Here is a 17,976-nt window from a genome sequence, read left to right on the forward strand (position 1 = left end):
AGGAATGGCATGGTGTGCTGATGTGGACGGTAAAATGTGCAGGTCTGGGTATCTCGAGTACTCGTCGACTGCCACTAATATGTGCTCCCCCCGTTCCAGTGGTCCAAAGTAGTCTACCGCTATTTCTTCCCATGTCCACTTGGGAAGTGCAGTCATGCACACTGGTTCTGGTGCGGTGTGGGGGTTTATGACTGCGCAGGTGGGGCAGTTCTTGAGTAGCTCCTCCACTAATGAGTCGAGGCGTGGAAACCATAGCTTCTGTCTCAACATTCTTTTAGTAGGCACTATGCCCCTGTGTCCTTCGTGTGCCAGTTCAAGGGCCTTTTGTTGCAGTCTGCGTGGTATCACTAGTTTGGTGCCCTTCAGTAGCAGTCCCTCGTCTGATTTCGCAAGTTCCTCCTTGACGGCCAGGAAGCATGTGATGTCTTGCCTTACTTCTTCACTGACAGTTTCCTTGATTTGTTTCGCTTGTTTCCAGTGGCCTGTCTCCAGGCATCTTAGTACAATCTGCAGACATTGGTCAGCGTTGGATTCCAGAATTATTTGGTCAGTGTCAATGCCCTGGGGTTGTTGCCTTGGATGATGTATCGGATGTATTGGTCTGCAATGGCGAATTCAGGGTTGCATTAATTTTGCGGGTGCTGTGAGGGAAAGTCCGCTGGGATTCGTTCTTTTCCTGGTCTATGTATTAATGCTGAACTGGTAGTCTTGTAGGCACAGGGCCCATCTTGCTATTCTGGGTGGCATTTTGGCTTGTGGGTTGCCGTAGATGAAGATTAGTGCTTGGTGGTCTGTCACAACTGTGAATGGCTTTCCGTAGAGAAACAAGTGGAAATGTTTGCAGGCCCAAACTACTGCTAGGCCTTCCTTTTCAGCTTGGAAATATGCCTGCTTGGTCTTTGTCAAGCTCCTGCTTGCATATGATACTATGTGTTTGTCATGTCCTTCTTTTTCGTCTAGTTGGGTTAGTATGGCCCGAGACCTACGGGACTCGCATCTACGATGAGTTCTGGGGTCTTTCTGGGATCAAAGTATGCCATGTCGTTGGCGTCTGCGAGTCAGTCTTTTATGGTCTGAAATGCTTCCTGACACTTGGCGTACCAAATTAATTCAGCATTGAGTTTAGTGAGGGCCTTGAGGGGCTCGCTGACAGATGCAAAGTCCTTGATATAGCGCGCGCAATAGCTCGCTAATCCCAGGAATGACCTGAGGTCGGTCGTGGAGTTGGGTGGTTCTGCGCCTGTGAGTGCACCAACTTTCTCTGGGTCTGGTGTCATGCCCCTCTTGGAGAAGATGTGGCCAAAAAAACATAGTGTTCTTTTTCGGAACTCACATTTCTTTTTGTTCAGGGTGAGTCGGCTTCCTCTAAGGCCATGCACACTCGCATGGGAGTGTTGTCGTGCTGTTCTTGTGTCTGACCAAATACTAGTATGTCATCACTGTAATTTAGACAGTTTGGCACATGTTTGATTACATTTTGGATCTCTGCTGGATCTTTTGCTGAGTTCTAGTTGGTGATAGCCTTTGTTAAGGTCCAATTTTGAAAAGACTGTGGCCCCATTCAGGAGATGCACCATGTCGGGAAGGGGGGTGCCTGGTGGCGTTATCTCATTATGGCTTTGTTGGGTCTTCTTATGTCCACACATATGCGGATGTCGGATGAGTCTCTTTTGGGTTTGGGTACTATGGGGGAAACCCATGGTGTGGGACCTTCTGCTGGTTCGATAATGTCTTCCTCCAGTAGCTTCATTAGTTCATTTTCTACTTGCTTCTGGATGTTGATGAGGATTCCCCTGTAATGTTGAGCTACTGGTGGGATGCTTGTGTCAATGTGTAATTCAATTTGTCGGTCCTTCAATTTTCCTAAGCCCTTGAACAGCGCGGGGAAGACTTGCTCTATGTTTGCGGTGGGGTCTGGGTATTTGTGCACCATAAGACGATATAATATGTGGACTAATCCCATTTCAATGGCTGCTTGGTAGCTAAGAATGCATCCGCTGTCGGTGGCAGCTTCTAGGACGTGCATGTGAATGTCATTTGCATGATCTTTGTACCGGCATGAGGCCATGAAGAATCCCTTGCAGGCTAAAGGTGTCTTTGAGCCGTAGGGGAATATGAGTGCTCAGGCTGGTTGTAGGTGAGGGGCATGGGGTATGCTCTTGTACACCTCCTCGCTGATCACGTTTACGGTGGCCCCAGTGTCTACTAGAAATCCAGCCGCTGTTTGGTTGACCTAGATTATTAGCAGCAGGCTGTGTTCTTTTGCCACAGTGTTTTTTAGGGCATATAGGTAACCCTTTTTTTGTGGTTCTTCCTTGTGCTTCTCACTTCTTCGGGCATTGTCCTCCGAGGACGCACTTGATGCACTGTCGGACTGAGATTGTTCCACGAGGTATCTGACGTACCTTCGAGGTCTCCTCCTCTGTCTGGATTTTGGGGTCTTGTTGTCCCTCCATTCGTTTCTGTCTTGCCTTCTCTCTGGCTGTTCGTCACAGTGTCGGTAACGTGCCGGGTCGTGGAAGTGCTGTGTTGTTCGACTTGGGGTCGATTGCCCTTGCTCTTGTTCTGGGGTTGGCCGTCCGTTTCTTCCTGCTCCCCTCATTTTGCTGTGAAAGATGAGGCAGACCGCTTTGTAGAGATTCTACCCTCCACAGGCGGAGCATGTCTGGCCCATGGTAGGGCATTGGTCCTCATGCGGGTATTCATGACCGCACCTGTAGCAAAATGGGTCGACGTTTCTCGCTGCCCCTTCTAGCTTGTTGACGTTTTCATGCTTTCCGTGAGATTTTTATGTCATCAAGCCTTTCTACCTTCACCGCCAGTGCAGCGTCCAATCGAGCCAGGTGCAGTATTTCCTCTAAGTTTCGTGACTTTTGTAGTAGCCGTTTCCTGAAATCGGCGCTTTCACACCCGGCTATGATCTGTGAGCGAAGTGCTTCTTCATTGGAGTATTTGTTGAACTCACAGTGTTGCATTCGTAGTCTTAGCCTCATTACAAAAGTGTCCATGGTCTCGCCTTTGTTTTGTTTTGTGGTGTGGAAGATATGTCTTTCATAGTCCGCGTTTGTGTGGGGCATGAAATAGTCAGTGAGGGTTGTTTTTAGGTTGGTATAGGTGTCTATGTCACTCTCCGGTATTTCATCCAGTATGTCCTGCACGTTTGAGCCCACGGCGTGTTTGAGCAGGCTGTGCTTCTGCTCATCTTCTAGGGGTCCAACTGCCTTGAGGCACACTTCGAAATCCCTGAGCCACCTCTTCCACCTTGACCCTAGCGTGCTGGTGTCAGTGAGGTCAACATTTGAAGGAAGATGGGACACTATGCTGTCTGACATTTTTTTTGGAAGTGTTCTTGCAGGTGTCACTGGAACAGTTAGTGAGTCCTCCTCTATCATGCTCACTTGGAGAGCTGGTTGTGCTGGTTGAGTGTGACCTCCAGGCTGGGGTCTGCGTCTCAGGCCTTGAGGGTGGCTTGAATTTTCCCTGGTTCCTGCTTAAGCCCTCTTCTCATGTGGCCCTGGTAACATTTGTATACTCTTATGGTAGCAGGGGGGGCCCTGTTGCTGTTTCCGTGTTCCTTGGTTACTGTGCAGGCCCAGGTGGGAGCGCTGTGTTGGGCTGGCGTTTTCCCGTTTTGCACTTTCGAATGGTATGTGGGCCCAGGCGGGGGCGCTTTGCTGGCACTGTTGGGCAGGCGATTTCCCTCTCTATATGCTGGCTGCTTGTGTGGCTGTCTCCTTCTCCAGCGGGGAGCGTTTTGCTCCCACCCGCTGGTATGCTCTGACTTGTGGATGAACGGGCGCCTTCCCACCTTATTGGCCTACCTCCGATGGCCGCCTCTACCTGCTGCGGGCGGGAGATGATCTCTCCCACTGCCCGGATGCTGGTAAATGGGGAGCAGGCACGCTCACTTACCCGTTGTCTGGTTTTGCGCTGAGCGGGAGGTCAGCTCCTCCACTGCTCGAAGTGCACGATAATTGTGGAGCCTACTGCCCTCGCTGCGGTCTCCCTCTGGTGTGCTGGGGCCTGCGACGCAGATGTGAGCGCGGCCGCTCCAGCGAAGCACGACAGGCAGCGTGGGGTCCGCTTACCGCCTCGTCGCCAATGTAAAGTCCCTCATGGACCGCCTGACGCTCTGGGTATGCAGTCACTCTTCATTCACACAAGAATGGACGGATACCAGAGCTGGGTTGCAACATGTCTTTATTCTTACACATCAAATCTCGAACTGGGCCAAACTCTTCCTCTCCTTATTCCTCCCCTTCCTGCTGCCCCGTGTCCCTCCCCACCTGACAATAGACTGTGACGACACCACAGGGGGCAGCGTGGACTGCCCCCCCTCCCCCTGTAGCCACAGGTACTAAAGGCGTCCAATGTGGCCAGGCACTCAAGCAGTTTTTCTGTGTGTCTCTGCCAGCTCGCCTAGTGTTGGAGAGCCGACCCGGTTGCCATTTTAGGTATGTGTGTGCCTGGTTCTTCCCGGCTCCTGAAGCTTCGGTTTTTGTTGAAAATAGATCACAGCGTAACCGTAGCTATGCACAACAAGGGAATTGCGAGAAAAGAACTCTGAATACTGTTTTATGCCAGAATCAGGATCATTTATCAGGATGGCAGTGGGAGCTCAGGCAGAGCACATCTTCACTGCATGAGTTTAGGCCACCTCCCACCCTCGTATTTGCCCTATATCTTTATTTTATGTGGTTTTGGCAGTTCAGTTCTGTTTTGTTAATCAAGGTTTTGAAATACTTACCATATACATGAAGTATGGACTTACATGGAGTATTTAAATTTGTCTTTGTTGACTGTTTTCATGCTTGTCTATTAAAAATGTGTTTATTGCATGTGATTGTTATGTGTTTTCAAATAGTATATGGGTTTGCCAACATTATACATGAAGGTGACTTTGAGGTTATGATTTTTTTAAGTGCCAAATGCAAAAAGTCACTTTAGGTTCCCATCTATGTATTTTGGATAAATGGCACACTGCCTCTTGTTTTGGCTTAATGGAATTATTTCCGCTAATACAGCATCGCTGAATTATAGTTTTGGACCCGAAGAAGAGATTTACCAAAGGCAAAAATCAGCAGATTTACCACAGTGGAAGTACAACTCACGGTAAATCAGAAAAAATCCCCATGTAGTCCTATCGACTCCAAAAAGGGGGATTAACCATACTTTACTACCACTCATAATACAGAAGTAGTTCCACTGGACCGGTTGGCAGTAACAGTAAACACATTTGGCGATTATTCCATGAAGATAGGGTCAAATAACGGTCAAACCTGTAATGAGGACCATTCATTTGGTTATAGAGAGCATCAGCTTGGCTCAACGGTCGAGGTCACTGTTATTTGGAAGGTTAGTGTTGTAATATGCACGGGCTCGTGCATAGGCACACTGGTGGAATGTTGATGCGTGTTGGCAATCAACATTCCACAGTGGCGGTTGGTGCTGAGTGAGTTTAGGAGGAGGCTGTGGGGTCTCACAATAAAGTTACTTATTCATATATACAAAGGAGTAACGTAATAATTATAACATTGGCGACGAGGAGGTGTGAGACCCCACCCCACATGTGTGTGGAGCAGCTGTTTGGGCTTCTACCTCACCTCCGGTGTTGTCGGTGATCGGAGGTGAAGCGGAGGAGCTGCCCGGGTGCCGCTCAGTCGGAGCATTGCTGCGGGCCAGTCCGTGCCGGCCCGTGTAGCAAGGAGGAGTGTCGGGGCACCCAGGTGGGGAAGCGGAGGAGCTGTCCGGGTGCCCAGCCGAGTGCGTGGAGCAGCTGTTTGGGCTTCTACCTTACCTTCGATGCTGTCGGTGATTCGGAGGTGAAGCGGAGGAGCTACCCGGGTGCCGCTCAGTCGGAGCATTGCTGCGGGCCAGTCCGCGCCGGCCTGTGCAGCAAGGAGGAGTGTCGGGGCGCCCAGGTGGGGAAGCGGAGGAGCTGTCCGGGTGCCCAGTCGGGCACGGTCACTGGCCAGTCCGCCTCTGCTTGGTTGAGCAAGGAGGAGCGGTTCGGGTGCCCAGTCAGGGCACCGCGCAGGCCAGTGTTGCCGGTCTGCGGTGGGCAGCTGAGACCCAGGGAGTTCGCGGGTCGGCTGTTTGGTGCACGGCCATTGGTGCAGCGACGGGGGGCTGGAGAGCTCCATTCGCCAAGCAGGCTCCTGCAGCTTGGAGTCTGTTGGGGCGGACAGGAAGTGTTGCTGCTGAGCTGTACGGTGGCCGGCACACGTGAGAGTGTGCGCATATAGCAGAGGCCGGCGCATAGCCCCGCCTCCAGCAGCGTCTGTTTCCAACGCTGTTTTTCGGGGACTGTGAGTCTCCGGGAAGGAGGGCGGCTGTGGTGGCGCTTCACAATAAAGTGCCGGCCGCTGGCCCCGCCCCCAACAGCGTCCTGATCCAAGGCTGTTTACGGGTCTGGGTCGCCGTAAGGAAGGAGGAGGGGTTGCGGTGGCGCTGACAGATACCAATTTGGGTGTGCAGGAGTACAACTAAAGGCTGGCAAGTGGAAAGGGCTGCAATTACTTCTAAAGGAGGTTGGAGGCGCCGACAACAGGAGGTTAGTGGATGTGCTTGGCCTGGATTTGCTGCCAAGGAATTGTTGGATTAACTGTTGAGACTCACCCAGTGGCAGAACTTGGCTGTACTGCAATTACGTGTGGGTGCACGTGCCCAAGGCAACAGTGGAAGATATTTGTCTGCTGTGTATCGTTGGTGTATGGTGATCCACCAGTGACAATACTTTGGGGCTGTATGTAATTTTGGGGGGCAGGTGCACAAAGTATCATTGGCGACGAGGAGGTGTGAGACCCCACCCCACGTGTGCGTGGAGCAGCTGTTTGGGCTTCTACCTCACCTCCGGTGTTGTCGGTGATCGGAGGTGAAGCGGAGGAGCTGCCCGGGTGCCGCTCAGTCGGAGCATTGCTGCGGGCCAGTCCGTGCCGGCCCGTGTAGCAAGGAGGAGTGTCGGGGCGCCCAGGTGGGGAAGCGGAGGAGCTGTCCGGGTGCCCAGCCGAGTGCGTGGAGCAGCTGTTTGGGCTTCTACCTTACCTTCGATGCTGTCGGTGATTCGGAGGTGAAGCGGAGGAGCTACCCGGGTGCCGCTCAGTCGGAGCATTGCTGCGGGCCAGTCCGCGCCGGCATGTGCAGCAAGGAGGAGTGTCGGGGCGCCCAGGTGGGGAAGCGGAGGAGCTGTCCGGGTACCCAGTCGGGCACGGTCACTGGCCAGACCGCCTCTGCTTGGTTGAGCAGGGAGGAGCGGTTCGGGTGCCCAGTCAGGGCACCGCGCAGGCCAGTGTTGCCGGTCTGCGGTGGGCAGCTGAGACCCAGGGAGTTCGCGGGTCGGCTGTTTGGTGCACGGCCATCGGTGCAGCGACGGGGGGCTGGAGAGCTCCATTCGCCAAGGAGGCTCCTGCAGCTTGGAGTCTGTTGGGGCGGACAGGAAGTGTTGCTGCTGAGTTGTACGGTGGCCGGCACACGTGAGAGTGTGCGCATATAGCAGAGGCCGGCGCATAGCCCCGCCTCCAGCAGCGTCTGTTTCCAACGCTGTTTTTCGGGGACTGTGAGTCTCCGGGAAGGAGGGCGGCTGTGGTGGCGCTTCACAATAAAGTGCCGGCCGCTGGCCCCGCCCCCAACAGCGTCCTGATCCAAGGCTGTTTACGGGTCTGGGTCGCCGTAAGGAAGGAGGAGGGGTTGCGGTGGCGCTGACAGATACTAATTTGGGTGTGCAGGAGTACAACTGTAGGCTGGCAAGTGGAAAGGGCTGCAATTACTTCTAAAGGAGGTTGGAGGCGCCGACAACAGGAGGTTAGTGGATGTGCTTGGCCTGGATTTGCTGCCAAGGAATTGTTGGATTAACTGTTGAGACTCACCCAGTGGCAGAACTTGGCTGTACTGCAATTACGTGTGGGTGCACGTGCCCAAGGCAACAGTGGAAGATATTTGTCTGCTGTGTATCGTTGGTGTATGGTGATCCACCAGTGACAATACTTTGGGGCTGTATGTAATTTTGGGGGGCAGGTGCACAAAGTGTCATTGGCGACGAGGAGGTGTGAGACCCCACCCCACGTGTGCGTGGAGCAGCTGTTTGGGCTTCTACCTCACCTCCGGTGTTGTCGGTGATCGGAGGTGAAGCGGAGGAGCTGCCCGGGTGCCGCTCAGTCGGAGCATTGCTGCGGGCCAGTCCGTGCCGGCCCGTGTAGCAAGGAGGAGTGTCGGGGCGCCCAGGTGGGGAAGCGGAGGAGCTGTCCGGGTGCCCAGCCGAGTGCGTGGAGCAGCTGTTTGGGCTTCTACCTTACCTTCGATGCTGTCGGTGATTCGGAGGTGTAGCGGAGGAGCTACCCGGGTGCCGCTCAGTCGGAGCATTGCTGCAGGCCAGTCCGCGCCGGCCTGTGCAGCAAGGAGGAGTGTCGGGGCGCCCAGGTGGGGAAGCGGAGGAGCTGTCCGGGTACCCAGTCGGGCACGGTCACTGGCCAGTCCGCCTCTGCTTGGTTGAGCAGGGAGGAGCGGTTCGGGTGCCCAGTCAGGGCACCGCGCAGGCCAGTGTTGCCGGTCTGCGGTGGGCAGCTGAGACCCAGGGAGTTCGCGGGTCGGCTGTTTGGTGCACGGCCATCGGTGCAGCGACGGGGGGCTGGAGAGCTCCATTCGCCAAGGAGGCTCCTGCAGCTTGGAGTCTGTTGGGGCGGACAGGAAGTGTTGCTGCTGAGCTGTACGGTGGCCGGCACACGTGAGAGTGTGCGCATATAGCAGAGGCCGGCGCATAGCCCCGCCTCCAGCAGCGTCTGTTTCCAACGCTGTTTTTCGGGGACCGTGAGTCTCCGGGAAGGAGGGGGGCTGTGGTGGCGCTTCACAATAAAGTGCCGGCCGCTGGCCCCGCCCCCAACAGCGTCCTGATCCAAGGCTGTTTATGGGTCTGGGTCGCCGTAAGGAAGGAGGAGGGGTTGCGGTGGCGCTGACAGATACCAATTTGGGTGTGCAGGAGTACAACTGTAGGCTGGCAAGTGGAAAGGGCTGCAATTACTTCTAAAGGAGGTTGGAGGCGCCGACAACAGGAGGTTAGTGGATGTGCTTGGCCTGGATTTGCTGCCAAGGAATTGTTGGATTAACTGTTGAGACTCACCCAGTGCCAGAACTTGGCTGTACTGCAATTACGTGTGGGTGCACGTGCCCAAGGCAACAGTGGAAGATATTTGTCTGCTTTGTATCGTTGGTGTATGGTGATCCACCAGTGACAATACTTTGGGGCTGTATGTAATTTTGGGGGGCAGGTGCACAAAGTGTCAATGAGATAATTATCTTCCGCTAGTGAATTAAGATTTTTGCAGTGCACAAAGTTAGCAAGTTACTTTTGGGGATAGAAGAAACAGGGGAGTATAATCAACTATGTTTCATACAGCTGCTAGGCCTCCACCTGCTTTTCTTCCGAATCCGGGAGAGCCGGTTGCTCCTTGGGAGCAGTGGGTAGATGCTTTTAAGGTATATTTGAGGGCCGCAGGTGGGGCAAAGTTTAATGACGATGAAAAAGAGGCTGCTTTACTGAATTGCATTGGTACTGAGGGGTTGAGGGTTTTTCGTCATTTGCCGGGAGAGAATGTGATGGTTCAAGGGAGAGGTGAAGGGGAAATGGTGGTAAGTGCCTATGAAACTGCTTTAAAAAAATTGCAAATACGTTTTGGTAAAAGAGTTAATGTGGTTTTAGAGCGATATAAGTTTTTCTCTAGGGCACAAGGTTCTATGGAAAGCATAGATGCATATGTTACAGCTTTACGGGCACTTATGGCTACGTGCGGGTTCCCGGGGAATGGAGAGGAACACATAAGGGATCAGATCATGATGAAGACATCCAACCAAAAAATTAGAGAGAGATTGTGGATTGAGAACAATCCTTCTCTTGATAAGGTTTTGGAGATTGCCAGAGCAATTGAAGCCTCAAAAGCGAGTGTACAAGTGGTTACTGAAAGGGACGGGAATAGGGAGATGGTACATGCTGTGGTGCCAAGGAGTAGAAAAGCTGGGGATAAAGTTGTGACACAAGGCAATAGAGCATCTAAGGTCAAGGAGGGATGCAAAAATTGTGGCTGGTTGAGTCACAATGTTGGTTCGAAGTTATGTCCTGCTAAAAATGTTGAGTGCAGGAAATGTAAACGTATGGGTCATTTTGCACGTATGTGTATGGGGCAGGTGGTTGCTAGTGTAATCACAGAGGATGCTACCATGGGGCTAGAAGGGGCATCGGGTGGTGGCTCTAATCAGAGTGTCTCCAATCAGAGTGTCATTTTACATGTTGAGGGTTGGGGGCGGAAGGGTCCATGGGTGTCGGTATTAGTGGACCAGCATCCTGTGGATATGTTGGTGGATTCGGGGTCACCTTATACCCTGGTGTCTCCGGAAATCTATCATGAAGTGCTGGGTAAAGAAATGTCTACTTTGTTGCCCCCGGACATAAGACCATATGCTTATGGGCAGCAATCCATTGACCTGCTGGGTTATAATTGGTCGAATTTCTCTTTCAAGGGGAGGCAAACTATGGGTAAATTGTATGTGGCTTCAAAGGGCACAAGTATACTGGGTTGGGATGAGCAGGCTGCACTGAAAATACAAATTCATCCAGGTGAAAAGGAACCAGTTTTAAGTGTCATGGAGGGAGGAGAAGAGAATAACATAACGGTTACTTCCACAGTCCTCATGAGTGAGTTTCCTGAGGTATTTTCAGACACCCTTGGCAAACTTAAAGGTTTTACACATCGCATTGTGTTGAAGAAGGGGGCGATTCCGAGAGTGCATAAAGTAAGGGGAGTGCCTGTTGCAGCCAGGGAGGCATTTAAAGCGGAACTGACTAAGTTGCAGTCAGCAGGAATAATTGAGCCTATTGAGTGTTCGGAGTGGTTGTTTCCGGTAGTTTTAGTTAAGAAGAGTGATGGCAACATAAGAATGTGTGTAGACCTCCGAGAACTAAATTCCAACATATGGGTGGATCGGCATCCCTTGCCAAATATAAATGAGTTGTTGTTGACGTTGGGGGAAGCTAAATACTTTTCAACGTTTGATTTGTCAACCGCTTATCATCAAATTGACCTGCATGTAGATTCCAGACCCCTTACGTCATTTGTGACTCCGTTTGGGGCTTTCAGGTTTTGTCGTATGCCTTTTGGATTGGCTTCGGCTTCCGCTGTGTTTCAGCGGTTGATGCAGCAGTTGTTTGGCGGGGTGAAGGGTGTCAACTATTTTCAAGATGACATTTTGGTTTGGGGCAGCAGCAAGGAACAACATGATGTCAGGGTAAGGAAGGTCATGCACATTCTTAAAGAGAGAGGTTTGACGGTAAAGTTGACCAAGTGTCAGGTGGGTGTGCAGGAGGTCACATATTTGGGACACACATTGAGTTCACGAGGTGTGAGTCCAAAAAAGGAGTTAGTACAAATGTTGAGAGATACGCCAGCTCCGGGCAATAAGGATCAGCTAAGGGCTTTTCTGGGTCTTGTGGAGTACTATGTTAAATTTGTTCCTAATTATGCTGAAAAAACGGTGGCCATGAGAGCTCTCATGAAGAAGTGTGCAAGGTTTGTATGGTCCGCGGAGTGTGCGGCAGAATTTGAGTTGGTCAAAAAGGAAGTAGAGAATGCTCCCTCATTGAAGTCATTTCATCTGAAAAATAAAACTGTTTTGACTGTGGATGCAAGTGAGGTAGGTCTTGGGGCAGTGCTAGAGCAATGGATAAAAGGTGAATGGGTACCAGTGGCTTTTGCTTCAAGGACCTTGAGAGAGGTGGAAACGAGGTACTCTGTAATTGAGAGAGAGACCTTGGCAGTTTTATGGGCTTCAAAACACTTCAGGACATTTTTGTGGGGTATACCGTATATTGTCAGAACGGACCACAAACCATTGGTGCAGGTATTTTCTACCAAAGGGGTCATGGCAGTGTCTCCAAGGATTGCAAAGTGGTCAGTACAGTTGCAGGATTATAATTTTTCCTTGCAGTATTTTCCAGGAAGGTTGAATGTTGTTGCGGACTGTTTGTCCCGTTTGCCAGTGGGACAAGGTGATGGTGAGGCAGGAATAGTACAAGAGGATGATTCGCAGGATTGTCAGGTTGCTTTGGTGACTTCAGCTGTGGAGAAGTCGGTGTGGGATCGGGAGTCGGAAACGGATCTTGAGTTGAGGTGGGTTAGGGAAGGTTTGCTCAAGGGGTGGCACACCGTTAAGGACAGGTTGGAGGGAAAAGCTTATATTCAGGTTATTGACGAATTGGCCGAGGGTCCCTGGGGTGTGTCTAGGGGTTACAAATTGATACCTCCTGTAAGTTTGAGGGGAAGAATAGTGGAATTGGCACATGTTGGTCATTTGGGACGATCTTTAACTAAAAGGAGATTGAGAGAAGAGTACTGGTGGCCATCTATGGACAAGGATGTTGAGCAAGTAGTGAAAGATTGTATGGCATGTTCTGTTAGTGATAAGAGCAAGGTACTGCATCCACAACCTATACACCCTGTAGAGGTTCCAGAGCAGGTATGGTCGAAATTGGCTTTGGATATCATGGGTCCATTTGACTGTTTAGAGCCTGAGTCCAAATATATGTTGGTATTGGTGGACTATACGTCCAGGTGGATTGAGGTGGCGGCATGTTCTAGTGTTACAACGAATTCTGTTATTGATTTTTTAAAGAAAGTATTTGATCGTGAAGGATTACCTGCAACTTTAGTGACTGACAATGGGGTGCAGTTCACTTCTAGAGCAATGAGGGAATTTTTGGAGCAGCATGCCATTTCGCATTGTAGGACAGCTTTATATAATCCTTCTGCGAATGGATTGGTTGAGAGAGCAAATGGTACCATTAATGCAGCCATACAATTGGCTTTGGCCAATGGGTTGAATTGGCAGGATGTGTTAACACAATACCTGGCTGCATATCGGAGAACACCGGCCATACTTACGGGAAGATCTCCATTTGAACTCATGAGGGGTAGGAAGGCAGGTACAACATTGAGAACCTTGGCCATGGGGGGTGGTGGGCCATGCGATATGGACTTGCGAGCTGTTCATCGCAGTGTTTTGGAGCGACAGCAGAGTACAATGTCTTCACAAAAAACTAAGAAGGAGTTGAATGTTAAGCCCGGGGATGAAGTGTACATTAAGAATCCTAGGATGGTTCACAAAGGTTACAGTTCTTTCATGCCCTTAAGGAGAGTTGTCAAGGTGGGAAAGGGACATGTGCACTTGGAGGATGGCTCTGTGTGGAGTAAGAGAAGAGTGGTGGTGAGTGGCTGTAAAAGTAAGGCTAGGCCAGATGTGGGATCTAATTTGGAATTGCAAGAAACAGTACTAGATTATGATCCTGTTGATTCACAAAGAATAAGGATTGAACAAGAAGAGATTGTTCCAATGCCAAATCCTGTTGGTCCAGAGGTAGGTGGGGAATGTCAGAATGCTATTGATCAGCAACATGATGAGAGACAAAACAGGGGTCGTGTGGGTAGAAGGTGTGGTCCTCCCATAAGATTTAGAGACTACATTTGTTAAAAGTACAACTATATTAAATTGCACTCATTTTTAGTTTATATCGGGATGCATGTTGTAGTATGACAAGTCATGTAACATTTTGTTCATTGTTCCATTGTTCATTGTTTCATTGTTCAAATTTGTATTAACATTGTTATACAAGGGAAGAGGATATGTTGTAATATGCACGGGCTCGTGCATAGGCACACTGGTGGAATGTTGATGCGTGTTGGCAATCAACATTCCACAGTGGCGGTTGGTGCTGAGTGAGTTTAGGAGGAGGCTGTGGGGTCTCACAATAAAGTTACTTATTCATATATACAAAGGAGTAACGTAATAATTATAACAGTTAGCAGTACAGTCGTTTGCCAAATAGCATTAATAATCATTGCCCTTTAGTAAATGGTTCACCCTAGTGAACTGCTGAGAAACTCATTTTTTTGGGCATTGATAGAAAATTGTCATTGTTATGTGGTAATCTAGTAGGTGCATTCCATACCAAAAGCAATACATTTCAGTGTTATTGGCCAATGCATCAAAAGCTTTAATATCAATGTTATTGTTATAAATTAATAGTAGAGCCCACATAAAACCAGTTAGCTGACTACATAAAATAAGCAGGTAAAATGGTGTGCACAGGTCACTAAAAAAGTGTTCATTTTGTTATTTGTGTCAAATGGAAGGTCCAACCTGCTGTAAAACATGTCTTTAATTCTGATTGATTCATTAAGGTAAGCTAGTTTAAGAAAAATAGTAGGAATAGTCAGCTACATAAACATCGACTGCAGTATTTCTGGAATATGCTATACATTCCTCAGCCCACAAGAACATATTGGTGTTCCCTCCTCTTTCTGGTGATGCAGACAGCGAGGCAAATACTGGCCTTGGAAGAAGCAGCCCCTGGTCATGCAATTTGCTACATCATATGGCGTCCAAAGTAGTTCATACCCAAGGATATAAAATGGAAAAAAGGGCATTAAATTTGCCTCGTTCACATGGGGATGGATACCAGATGGCAGGTGCAATACTGCATGATCAGAAGAAGCCCACTATATCATGTGCTTCCGAAATTATAAGGTGCTCCTTACATTTCGTATCCCAGGACCAGCATTAGGGCGCCATAGAACAGCAATTGTGATTTTGAAGCCCCATCAGGGAAAGTTGAGTGAAGCCCGGTTTAAAAGAAAATGGATGGATGTTGGAATTCTACCGGGACTAGTAATATCTGCACATCAATTGATATTTATCTATTTTCTCTTGAGGAAATATTGTGTGTATAGGTTGTATATAAATACTTAAGCAGGGACTGCATCTCTCCAGCCCTAAAATCTCTACACAGGCTGCAGGTGACCACAATGATCAAGTTCAAGACCCTTTGCATCACCCACAAGGCTGTCTGGGGCCTGGGATCTCTCAACATACAACTTTATCTACCTAAATAACTCCCTGCTAGAGTTCTTCGGTCCCCTAGCTCCAACTCTCTGTAGATCAGACATTTCTCCAAGCACAGAGTGGGGTGTAGATCCCGTTCCTCGGCAGGAGCCTTCCTCTGGAATGGCCTTCCTGGCCTCCTCAGACTTGAGCCGGACCTTCTTAAGTGCTGGAAACCTTTCAAGACTTTCCTCTTCTCCTGCTCCTTCCTTCTCTCCCTCCTCTGCTAATCTCTCTCTGCTTCTGAGACTGGTGCCTGTTCCCTTATGAGTTTTTTCGGGGGCCTGGACCTCCCTGACTGGTCTCTCCCAGCATCCCTACCAGCACAAGTCTTATCTGGTCCCCCTTTTCCACCGCACTTGTCCTCCCTCCCCCATGGTTTCCCAAGCACATGCCCTCCGTGGCTCCCCTCATCACTTGCTCATCCCCCTGGGCCCCACTCCTGCACTTCACCCCTATCCCATCCCTTCTCCCTACTTCCACCCTCCCCCTTCACTTGGTTGTCTTTATACTTGCACAGTAAGAATGTCACAAGCGGCCGTTTACTGTTGTTTTTTCCTATGCCCGCCCCGTCCCTCCGCCTCAACCCCTTTTTTGCCTTGTGGCCCTTGGAAACACTTGTGTATAGACGCCATACAATACCCAACAAAATAAATAAGTAAAATAAATAATTAGCCATTATTGTTTTCTATAATCAAGGGCATACCACAGTATGTTAAACACATCGGCATGTGTAAAAGATATGATTGTTTACATGATATAATGCATGGAAGATGCTGAGTGTCAAGGTTAGGACGGTTGAAGCAGTACCAGCCAAGCAAGATCATAAGAATATAGAATGTTTTGCTTAATGCAGAAGTCTCCATAGGTAGAGCCGATAGGGATCCAGAGTCTCTGATGGCCTTACTGCTGTTAAATAGAAAATCTATTCACAGGAAGGCGATTTATGTGAATCAGACTCCTACAGCCACTTACTTTACATGGAGGGGATTTGCCTGCTGCAGATCCTATTAGTAGTAGAAATGCCTATCATGGAGGATGAGAGAAACCATTACAGCTGGGAATGGAAGGGAAACTACTTTTTCAAATGTTCTGAAACATTTTTGGATGGTTTTGGATCAGCCATGCTTTGATAAACAAGTTTTTATCAGCCACGGACACTGCGTTGAAGGAAGGGATGCACTAGGCTGCAGAAGGGGATTTGCTGAGATGCACGTGTGCAGCTCAGCACATTACCCCGATTGACCATACAAGCCATTTAAAAATGGCGACAACTTTTACAACTACACCGAGCCTCCCCTGCAGGCTCCTAACCAAGCTTTCAACACCCAGAGACCTGATTAGCCCCCAGAGCAAAGAAATATGCCCTATGAAGTGTGCTGACATGAAAGGCTATCTAGGCCTGTCTCGGCCTTTCCGGCCATTTCCGGCATCTTCACCGACACCATGGGCCTCATTACGAGGCTGGCTGTAAGGGGTTAACGGCGCCAGTAAGGATGCCGGTGCTGTAAATCCCTTACTGCCGCATTACGAAGTTCCTTAGCAGGTCCCACTAAGGCCGGCTGGTAAAACCAGCCGTCCTTAGCGGGAGCCGCTAAAGAGCCGCCAAAGGACCAGAGAGCTAATAACGGGTCCGTTATCAACGGGCCCGTTATTAGCTCCCTCCCCATTCCCATTGAGCCCTGTGGGGGCTCGAATGGGAATGGGGATGGGTATTTTGAATGGGGACTTACCGGATCCTCCAAGGTTGGAATGACCCGGTAAGTCCCCATTCAAGGAACCCGGACACGACTTTGGAGGCAGCCATGGCGCTAATAGCACCATGGATACCTCCAAACTCGTAATGACCCCCCATGTCTCATGTATGTCCCGCCACCTCAATGATCGTAGACTTGCATGTAGACTTGCCAGGTGCACCTGATGCCCTGTCGTCAAGCCTTCTTCAATGCTTACAAGGTAAGAAGAGTTTGAGCTCTTCCTCCAACCGGCAAAACTATGCACCCAGTATCTATCATTGCATTTCCCTTCCTGAACTTCCTCCCCCAACTCGCTTGTCTCTTGCTCTGTCAGAATACAGCGAAGCAACGCTCCGGCAGAGATGCCTTCAGCCACACTTTTCACACCTGGCTTTGCCCGCACATCGTTGGAGACTTATTCCCATCTTAAAGTTGATTGCTGAAGCATGGATCCTGTTGGCATGACTCTCTGCCCTATCCTGACCAAATTTCCACTGACCCTGACGTGGCCCCAGCTCCCCTGGCGCCTCCTTACCAGGGTATGACACTATTACTGATGAACGTATATACCATTCATTCATGCATTAGCATAACACTATACTCGCCTATGCTCACTGTATATCTGCTTGATGCGTTCTCACATGTTTACTGGGCATTTAGAAGGACCTTGTTCACCCTATTGTATGCTTGATTGTGCTGTTCTTCATCAGCGTAAGCACCCCGGCTGCTTCATATTATTTCTTTTCCCTTCACTAGCCTGCTGTGCTCCCACCTTGCCACCATATTTTACTTGGTCCCAGTATGTAGGGCATGTCCTTTACTCTCTCTCTCTAGAGTCGCTAATCATGTTTATGTGCACACCTGATGTTTGTTTGTTTGTTTATTATTTATAATGCGCGTCATACCCAAGGGTAACAGGGCGCAGCAGATACAAAAATATGCAAGACTTGGTTACACACAAATTATACCAACGGGAATACACCACAATTATGCAAAAGTTATACAAGACTTATATACACGTCAATATACATAATGTAAGCATGTGGGGGTTAATTACAGGGAAACATGTTTACATACATAATATACAGAGGACCGAAGCAAGAGATACAGAGTAGTGGCTGGTGGCAGGCTGGCCTGGTTATGTAGATAGCCTTACTACTAGGTTAGGAGAGTTGGTTGTTCGGTTTTTAGCCATATAATAGTGTTGGCTCTGAATTTGTTGTAGGTTTGGTTCATTCTTAAGCTGGGAGACAAATTGTTCCAAAGTTTGGACACTTTCACCGGGAAACTGTTGCCTCAGATTGTGGCCCGTTTGAAGGTG

The 17,976-nt window shown here is 49.6% G+C and overlaps 1 protein-coding gene across 1 annotated transcript in view; it reads left to right on the forward strand.

Annotated features, from left to right (window-relative positions):
- Positions 1-17,976, forward strand: part of LOC138567643 (zinc finger protein 2-like) — a 563,467-nt gene that overhangs the window by 121,546 nt on the left and 423,945 nt on the right. The gene's annotated exons all lie outside the window — the stretch shown is intronic.

Source organism: Ambystoma mexicanum, chromosome 2p (assembly GCF_040938575.1).
Source record: "Ambystoma mexicanum isolate Mex_15411 chromosome 2p, UKY_AmexF1_1, whole genome shotgun sequence".
NCBI classification, from domain to species: domain Eukaryota; kingdom Metazoa; phylum Chordata; class Amphibia; order Caudata; family Ambystomatidae; genus Ambystoma; species Ambystoma mexicanum.